Raw genomic sequence first — 10,613 nt, forward strand, 5'->3', positions numbered from 1 at the left:
TATTGTAATACTGTTATGATGAAATTAAAAAGGTATAAATTAAAAGACTTTAATTATTATAAAATTATTTTGCTCATACAAAAAAGTGTAATACAACATAATATAATTGTTACGGACACTCAAAAATATTTACAAAGAACTAAAAAATATAATCATTACAGTAATATATCTACTGTTAGAAAAATTTCATAAAAAAATTCAAAATTAATAATACAAAATTATTAAATAGTAGAAAATCTACAACATATTCAGATTCAATTTATTAATAAAACTAATATTCTTAACTAAATCTTTCATTAAAAATAATTATTTCCTTTAGTCTTCGTTACTTTCTTCTGCAGGGAAATCATTTATTTCACTGCAGTTACATTTGTTTGATAAAATAGATGACATTCTGATGGTACATTTTTTTTCTTATCACTGAGGTTGGACCTGCGTCAAATACATTACACAACCTAAAAAACATAGTTTTTTGCTTCAAACCCTTGAAGCAAGGGTTTGCCTTGCTTCAAACCCTTTGGGACCACGCAGGATCTGACAAAGTTGTGTCCCATGGGGGTCAGTCACCCGGCAAGTCAGGACTTGGTCTTTTTTTTGCTAGTTCCCACCCATGAGGGAGAGACCCAGCCAGGTCTATGGTCTTTTATTTACCCATGAACATGAGGAGGTCCCCAGTCAATCATCCAGGGCAGCCCACCTCAGCGAACCACCCTCTCATAACCTGCCCTCGGAAATCCCTACCTGCAGATCACTCACCATCCCATTCGCTAGCTTCCTTTGGTATGGTACCTAGTATTTTTGTAACCATTGTTGCAACCTGGTCCCATTCATGTCTACCTTTCATCATAAATGGGACAATCTCTTCTAGTGTTATATTAGGAAGTCTTGTTCTTTGACGAATCTCATCTCATCTGCTACAAATATAGATTGTATGTTTGGCCTTATCATTTTCATCACAATACCTACATGTCAGTGTAGTTCGCTTGCCAAATCGGTGCAGGTAGGCCTCAAACTCGCCATGTCCGGTAAGCAATTTGGAGAGATGAAAGCCCACCTCACCAAAACTCCTCTGCACCCATCAGTCGACCTGTGGGATCAGTCTCCTGGTCCAGTTTCCAGTGCTTGACGCATCCCAAGTCAACTGCCACTCATTCAGCATGGTTCCAAGCCTCAGCATCGTTCAGCCTCAGCCCTTGGCATACAGGAACTTCACACACCTGGACGTGGGTATGATAGTATCTCTGATGCAGACTTAAATGTCCCCAATTCTTCTACCAGTAAAAGCAACTGCAGAGTTCTTATTCAGCACAAGAGAGAGACCTCTCTCCTCCAACCAGTCCATTATTTAACAATGGCAACAGCTACAGAGTCGTCAACAGGCGCCTATACTGTATTGCTGGCGACCAGAAGAACCAGGTCATCGGCATATGCCATGAGTTCTACATCCGCATTACAAGTCAATTGCAGCACTCTGTCAAACGCAATGTTCCACAGGAGTGGCCCAAGAATCGACCCCTGTGGAACTCCACCAAATATATTTGGTGGAGTACCTCGATGCCTCCATCCTCAGTGATCACGCTGGACTTCCTATCGTGTAAGTAATTATTCACCACACACCTCAGATAAACAGTGATATGTCTAGCAGCAATTACATCATTTATAATCTGCCAAGGCAGACTTCCAAATGCGTTCCTGATGTCTAAGAGGACTAGTAATGGAATCTTCCTCTGACACCAGAAACCACCAGCCTTTCACTAGCCCAGTTGATCACGTAATTCAAGGCATCCACTGTGGACCTCCCCCAAATGAACCCAAATTGCCTGGGAGAGAGCTCGTCGCTTGCCTCAACTGCAGTCCATAGCCGAACGACCAGCATTCTTTCATATAACTCCAACCATATTAATCAATGATATAGGTCTGTAAACTGCAACGCCTTGTTGGACTTCTGTCTTCTTTGGAATGTGCACAGTTTGTGATTCCTTCCAACAATTTGGAAGTCGTGCACCCGCTAAAGCATGATTGAGTGCGTCTAACATCAACCACGGATGTCTCTTCACTAATATCTTAACAATAATGTCAGGAACTAGGTCCAGTCCCGAACTCTTGTTCGGATATATTTTCTCGGTGCACTGCCCAATTCATCAATCGAAAATTTAGTATTTTGTACAGCCTGCATCTCGTGCCAATCAGCTTCTGGCATCGGAAATAGCTGTGATACAACTCGTAACGTGTGTTCACCAGAAAGAGACGGACTTTCTTTAGTGTCCATAACAATAATACTAAGTTGTATTACACTTTTTTGTGTGAGCAAAATAATTTTATAACAATTAAAATCTTTTAATTTCCTTTTTCATTTCATCATAACAGTGTTACAATACTGTATAATCATTTTATTGCATAATTTATCTGTCTCTTGGATGAAACAATCAGAACCGTTTGATCCGATCTATTATTAATTAGTACGCACCACCCCACGGGTCAGTGTCCAGGTCTGCAACCAATAGGTCCTATGCCCTAAACTTAGCTGCCTTAATTTCGGCCTTAAATGCATTCCTGTATTCTTCCTGTAGTCGGCAGTTCCTGTTGCTCGCCTGGCTTCCAACGAGGTATGTGTACATAGTCCAATCTGATGTTATCTACCTTGAACTTAATGGCCCGGTGATCAGCGGCCAACTCCTTCCATCATACTATCCAATCGCTAATCATGGCTGCTACTCTCTCTGAAACTGCAGTCACACTGACCACTGAGCCCCTTCTTTTGCCAATATAGGTGGGTTCAGAATCTGTCACAAGACCAACCGAAGCAAACATCGTAGCCATAATGTAACCTCTGGCAGTTGACAGTCTGTCACCTAACTCATAACTCTCTCCCAACATTTGAAGCAATGGGTGTCAGACCTGATCTGCACCCTGCAAATGACCCAACCAACTCGTATTCTAGCTTCTATAAGCTTCATAACTGCCCTATAGTTATTGGTTGGTTTGCTTGGTACTTCTCCTGCCACCACCCCATTGGTCACCCTACAGGATAAGACCGAATATCAGTGCTACAAACGACAACTGAGCCTCAAGCAGTTTAGCGACCACTATCCTAACATAGCTCCTAGAGCTTACCAAACAGCGTGAGCGGACTAAGTGCGGTGCTATACACCACCAGCTTACGTGTCCTAACCGCTTACTTGTCAAATATTTACTAAAATTGGTAGTCACACCCTGTCGGCCACTAAAAATATATATGACATCCATAAATAAAATTTATTTCGTCTAGGCAGCAATTCGCTGCCACGTCTAGGTCGCTGAATGCCAGCAAGTCCCTGTCCACCATTTCATAGCGCTTGGAGCTATAATAATTGGCTGGTAGTCAGCCGTACTCAGGGTTAGCATCCCATGGCAATGCGGTAAGAGTCTTTCCCTTAAGTAAACTACGGATGCCGGTTGAACAAAACAACCGCATCTAGGAACTCCCACACGGTCCGACAATGCGGCTCTCACCACATTGACTCGCCGCTTGTGGTGGCCAATTTTCCCCTTGACCTCTAAGTTCTAGGGTGGCCCGGTCTCTGACACCACCAACAGCAGGGCAGTCAAATGTCAGGTGTTGACTAGACCTCTCTACACACGCACAGCTCATCAGCTGCCAGGCCGAGCAGAAACAAATATTGGTTCAAGTTAACGTGGTGGGTGAGCACCTGGGCACCCGCTGCCCTTAAAAACGAGCTCGAGGCATACCATCCCCCCAGATCCTGTATAAATTTAATCTTCTGTATAAATCTTGCCTTAGTCGTGGTGTCCCATTCCAGCTGCTATGCTTCCAACGTGAGGCTTTACAGCCTTTTCCGCAGGCGGGGTATGGGCAAACGAATTTAGGTGCGGTGCATTTGTTTACCGTTCCGCTCTGTTATTGGCCTGGCTCAAAACCGCATCCCAAATATCTCAGCCTCCCGGCCTCTTTGCAATCTTCACATGGCTGCCTGAACTTTCTCCACTAAATCGATTGGGAGAGCCTTTCCCAATACGGTGGTAGCCTCGTAGGAGGTTGTTTCAAAAACACCAGTGCATACAATTAAGGCTCTGCACTGGGCACTCCTTAAATTTTGAACAAGTGCTCTAGTCATATTTAACTTGTGTGACCAAATGGGTGATTATACAGCCTTTATATTTAATATGGAGTTACGACTGTACGATAATTTGTCTGGACCCTTGAGAAGCATCAAATTCGTCTTTGGCACAGAAATCTTTCAATTTTGCATGTCCATCCAGCCCTCTGCGGTTGACAATGCCGCCTGCGCCTGGTCTTCTAGCTCATGTGGTCATGAATTACCACAAACTAAAAGAAGACAGTTATCGGCGAAAGCCTCTGGAAATATCAATCCTAGAAATCCGTCGAATACCAGGTTCCACAGCAGAGGACCGAGAACTGAGCCCTGCGGGATTCCCCTGTAACGGATATTTCCACAACTAGGTGCGCATTCTTAAACAAAGCCGTTCGGTTAGACAAATAGTCACGTACTTCGGCCTGCAGGGCTACAGGAACATTGCGGCATTCCAACTCATAGATAGAACTCCAATACAAGGAAGGAAATGCTGCTTCTATGCCTATAAAAATTGCCAAAACATATTTACAGTCGGCGCTTTCCACTTCGGCAACAGCATTTAAGATGCTTCCTCGGTACCAACTTCTTTCACATGAAGCCATACTGACCTCGATTTAGAAAACAGTTCACCTCAATGCTTTCCCAGAGCAGTTCCACAACCGGACTTTCAAGCAACTTTCCGATTACCGGCAAGAGGCTGATGAGCAGATAACTGCCGACCTCACTCGGATCCTTACCTGATTTTAAGAGCACCCACTTTCCAACAAGTCGGGAAGCAGCCCCAACTTGGGCTCCCCGAGAACAGCCTGCCAAGCGGCTCTCTTATGACAGGCAGTAGTTGACAAAATATATCCGGGTTGAGTTGGTAAATTCCCGGTGCCTTTTTCAGGCACCGGGAAATCGGCTAACACCGATCTCTGCTTCATCCTCCGGAGTATCTGGAAACAGAGTATCAGGAACACTTGATAAGTCCCCACAGATATTAAAGTAGCGTCTCTAGGGTCAGTGAGTGGTAAACCCCAGGCGGTAGAAGGCTTTAGCGTCCGGAGCAATTAGGATTCTGGTGCCCGGCAGACCGTCCAGAATCCTACCCAACTTCGTCAGCAAGTCATCGATACTTCATCGTAGCTGGAAGTATTCCGACACCAGTACGACATCAAGCATCCAAAAGACACCCAACGAATCTGAGCCAACCACAACTGCGGAGAGCGGCCCTCCCCCACAAAGCCCCCTCACGAGAATGAATGCATCCACCCCGTGGAAGCCGACCACTCTGTCCCCGACCGCATACGGCTCCTGGACCAAGAGAACCTCGAGGTCGTACTCCTCAAGAAGCCTCATGGTTTTACTGGTGGCCGCCCGGGAATGATGCAGGTTTAACTGCCCCAGACTCAAGCGTTCGAGACTGTGAAGTATGTCCTCAAAGGCTTCCCTCAATTCACACGTCCCATAAGCTGTATTCTTTACAGCTCTCGCCGGAGAAATTTCATACGTCCTACACTGCAACCCCCGACCCGGTGTCCGCATCGCTGCCCTTCACAAAGCTACAGGCGGCGCACATGGCAGGGCAATTGGCTTCCCTGTGCACCGGAAGAGCAAAGTGACCACACATCTCCGACTACGCTCTGCAACGGAGAAAAATGTGACAAAAGCCCTGACACTTGTAGCATCGGACGACTTCTATATGGTCGACAACCCTACATGAGGTCCACTCGAAAAACAGACGTCCACCGGCCACCAAGACCTGCCGGATCTTAGGTGAGGTCTCTAAAACCCAGTGACTGTTTGGGGCTTCCTCCTTCCCCAACTGCTGAACCACCTTGGTTTCCTTAAGGAACTTCTCGACGGCCAAATCCAAGGTAGGATTTTGACCGTCCACGACCCTGAGGATTTCGGGTTCCTCTAGCTTTGTCGCCCTTGGATATCATATACCAATATATGCGGCCTCCGCTCGACCAGCAACTGAGCCTTTAGCCCGTTCTTTTGCAGAACGTTAGCAGCTGCTTCGCCTCCAGCTCACTAACGTCTTCCAAGATCACACTATGTTCCATTGTTTTCGTGACCCGGGAGACTTGGATCTTTTCTCTCCGCAGGTTCAGAACCTTTTTAAGGGTTAGCTCCGTCGCTACCAACGAAGCCCCCGGACCAGGTTTAAGCAGGATCACCTTAATAGTAGCCCGCTTAATTTTGGCGGCCAATGCCTGAACTGGCGGCGGTGGACCAACCCGCTTAGACGCAGGTGCGGCAACAACTGAGGCGAAAGAGACAGGCTTCCTAACCTTCTCTATCACAAACTCCCTCCACAACCTGGTCGACCTTCCCTGACAGTCGCAAAACGACTGAATCCAGGGCAAGGTTGGTGCCTTAGATTCCCTCGAATTTTAATGCCAGACCCGCAACCACCAAGCTACACTCGCTTAAAAAGAAGTCGACCATCTGCCGAAACTTCAGTGCCACACGCGATTCTTTCTTAGAGGAGCCTTTGGATCCTTTGGACTGCATCTCCTCGATTCGCGCGATACAGTCGGATCTGGAGCTCACCTGCCTCACAGCAGGCTTCACCCCGGGGACCTCCCGCACCGAGTGGATCTCCACGTTGTCGGATTCCGCTTTCCCCGACTTCGTGGGGAGTCCTCCTTCGGCCTTGGTTCACCCTCCACTACCGCGCACTCCCTGCATGGCTTCAGCCGCAGCCTTCCTCGCACAGCTCATAGTGGAGGTTCCGTTGGGATTTTTAGTGCAATCCGCCGCACTTGGCGCTAAGTACTGCTTTCGTGGAAACCTCAATATCGGAGGACCGTGGTCTCGGTGGGGACCTTCTCGGCAGGAAAGGGTCGCCGGCAATCAGGTTCTTGGCTATGCCAACAAGGTTCATTAAGCAATCTCCCCCGGATTGCTCCATAGCGTGTGAAGAACAAAAACACCGACTTTACTGCCAGGCACTACAGTAACAGTCTGAACATACCTAGTACCTAACACAAAGCAAGGTGAGCGTCCAGCAGTGAACTATCCCGAGCAAGGCCATCTGTTCTCTCGTAGCCCCGCTCAAAACGTCAAAAGCTAAAAGGTCCTAGATCAGATCACCGGCGAGATCGGAGCAAAAATCGCTTCCCGAACCTGCCAGAGGATCGAAAAGATTATTGTTCTCACGAACATAAGAACGGGGACACGATGTAACACAAAGGAAACGTCCTTAATTAGCAACACACTAAGCAGCTGTGTAGCCTAAACTCTACAGCAACGCAGGTTGACTGACAGCCACTGATCGTTGTCATCCCAACCCCGTAGGGGGAAGACACCCACCTTGTGACATTGCCGGTCGTCACACCACCCCCTCCGTTCCAAGCCCTGAGGACCTTTACCGGAGGTCGTCTTTAGATCCTCTAACTGATTACATCTCACAGTCACTAGCCAGGCCTTGGTCAGGATGCCATCGATGTAAATGCCTCGGCAGACATTTGCATCAGTAAAATACAAATCAAATTTTGCCTTCACGTAGGCCTCAAACAGACATCTTCACATCTAACCTAACATGATTCCCTCAAACTAACTATCCGAAACCGCGGAAGCGCGAACCCCGCGCCTAGTCCAGATTTAACAGCACTGTGAGAGTGAATGCCTCAGAAAACGAATGAGTTTAAAGTTAAATCAGTGCTACACTCATACCAACAAAAAGTATTACTTACGCAACTTTTTTTTTTTTTTATCTTTCTTATTAAACACCCCAAGGCAACCAGCCTCCGCCCGTTAGGACATAGCATGGTCACCTTGCAGTGTCGTGGCAGCAGTCTCTGCCCACCCTATCTGCCTCCTACCAGAGGATCTCCCGCCGGGGTCCCCAAAGCCTCGTCAGAGCGAGCCAACCACCTCTTCCGGACGGCCAACCCACTCCTCCACTATGGGGCTACCCTCCTCGACCCTATCCTACTTGCAGCCGGCACCGCTCCCCCCTCGCGTTCCTCTCATACCTGAGGGTCCAAAATGCCATCATCGGGGAGCCCCGACCACAGTATCTGCAGCCAGAACACCCTAGGCAATAAGGCTACCACCCTGGGCTTTAATCGTCGCCACGATTCAACCCCAGCCTCCAGAATTTTTTGAGGCTATTATTTTTTTATTTTTTATATCTGGACGTTTCAACGTCTCATCTCCTGGTGCGGCCATCCTTCTCTCATACCCCACCATATATTTTTCACAAGAAAACACAAGAAATTTACAAAAATTCACAGAAAACATACCCATAGTGCATATAAATATACACGCTCCCTAACTGTATATATATATATATATTTTTTTTTATATCAACATAGTTCCCACTTTCACACATCCTCAGCATACTCCCCACGCCGCCCTGTGGTCCACAAGGACGCGCGTGGGGACTAAATTACAAATTACCCCCCCTATGCTTCTCCCATCCAGTCAAACAACACCCAAACACGCAAGTACACATCAGCTACAATTTCCAAAATACAATCATGAAACGACAATAAAAATATACATAATAAAATAAACCTCTAAATTATGACACCGACTCAGTCATCCACCAGCAGCCACTTCTCAGAGGCGTGCACGCAACCGAGGGGGTTCCTCTTTAGCCTTCGAGTCCAAGATGGTGTGAGCCAGGTCCGCCGACTCCTGCCATCCCTGCGAGGACCTGACCATCCGCCTGACCACATCGGTTGAGAACCGATGAGGTTGAGAACTGACATCGGGTGAGAACCCCGCAACCCTTCTCCTCACGAAGTCCCACCGGACACAGTCGAACCAAGTGTGCTCGACCGTGTCCGTCACAGTACCTGCACGTCGCTGATCTCCTGCGTTTAAACCTGTGCAGGTAACTGCCGAAATCGCCGTCGCCCGTGAGCAGCTGGGTGAGGAAATAGTCCACCTCTTCATGCCGTCGCCCCACCCAAGCTCTCACGTCCGGGATCCTCCTCCCATCTGAGCACACGGCACGACTGCCACCCGATGCGCAACCTTTCCTTGGCTAACAGTACCTCAGCCGCCCTCCTGGCGAGGACAACCGTCGCGTTTTGGGCCCGCCCATACGCCGATCTCAAGGAAGTCACCTTCGTCGCCCAATGGTCTTCTTCTTCCGGCAATGCCGCCTTCACTGCCTGCAGCAACTCCTCTTTGGTCACCTCGCAGTCAAGGCCCTTCACTACGACCGGTATGGGCCGCTCTCCTCGGCCTCCCGGGATGATCTTCACTCCTTGGAGGCCCCCCTGTATTCTCTCAGAGAGGGCCTTAGCTTCACCCGTCGTGTCCGTGATTCTAATTTCCAGGCCCCTTCTTGGCAGAGACTACCGCCCCCGCGAGTTCATCACCGGTCCCCGCCTTAACCTCTCGGAGCAGCTGAGCGTACGATAGCCCCTCCTTCTGGATGACTACTGTCCTCGTCGGTGTCGTCTGCTTCATCCCCGTCCATTACAGCCGGTTCCGGCTCCGTTTGAACTCCAATTTCCTTCGTGTCCTTGACAGCAGGCCGTCAACCGTGTCCATGACAGCATCGGCCTGCTTATCTAGAATCCAAGCCGCCTCCTTGATCTCACGCTTGGCATTCGTGTTGTCTCGAATCAAGGCCAACAACTTGTTGACCTCGTTCTTCAGATCTAGAAGATCCGGGTGCGACACCCTTTGACCCTCCTCTGCAGAGTCGTCGCTACCTGCGCTCCTTATCCTCTTCCTCGGCATGACGACGAGGAGTAGGAGAGATTACAATAAAGAAAGAAAGGAAGAATAGGGAAAGTATGAAAGAAATGCCTCTAGCGGGCGAACGGAAAAAGATAGAAAAAAGTGTAGCGAGTAAAAATGCTCTATGGGCGAAAAGGAAACGTTTTGGGGGAGAGGGATCAAAAAAAATTTTTTGATCCCTCTCCCCCAAAACTTCTTTTGCCTCCCGCTCCCCGTGAAACTTGAGGGGGGGGGGGTTCGGATAGATCCAAAAGGGTTTGGGGCTAGGTGGCCCCTAGCCCGAAATATAGGGTTAAGAAGAAGTTTTTGATGGGTCACTCTTGATGAACGACTCACCAATACACGTATATAAAAAATTCAAAAAATATCCTAAGTCCTTAAAGTAAAATTCAAAACACCCGCTGCAACACAGAGAATAAAAATAATTTAAAAAATATAGTTATTAGTATTGCAAAAAACTCACTAGAGCACTCCTCCGTTGCCGATAAAACTGTACGATAATTTGTCTCTTCAGGAAAAAGTGGGTTGGCAAACCTGCTAACCGCCACTTCCCTTCTACGACCACATGTTTTTATAAAAACTAAAAAACCTTATATCTAACTCAACAATGGTCCTATCGCCACGACATTTAAAACTAACACTTATCCTACATTATATTAAACGTCTACAGTATCAGATACACTACAAACTACGCCAAAAAAATTATATTAGCGAAAGTTGACACCAGGTGCAAGGTTAGCCTAACACAAAAATACTTAAAACTTACGAACTAACGGACCGATTTGCCTGAAACTTGGTTTTTTTCCACTTCTATTATCGGTTCCT

The sequence above is a fragment of the Lycorma delicatula genome, chromosome 1 (assembly GCF_047948215.1).
Source record: "Lycorma delicatula isolate Av1 chromosome 1, ASM4794821v1, whole genome shotgun sequence".
NCBI lineage: Eukaryota > Metazoa > Arthropoda > Insecta > Hemiptera > Fulgoridae > Lycorma > Lycorma delicatula.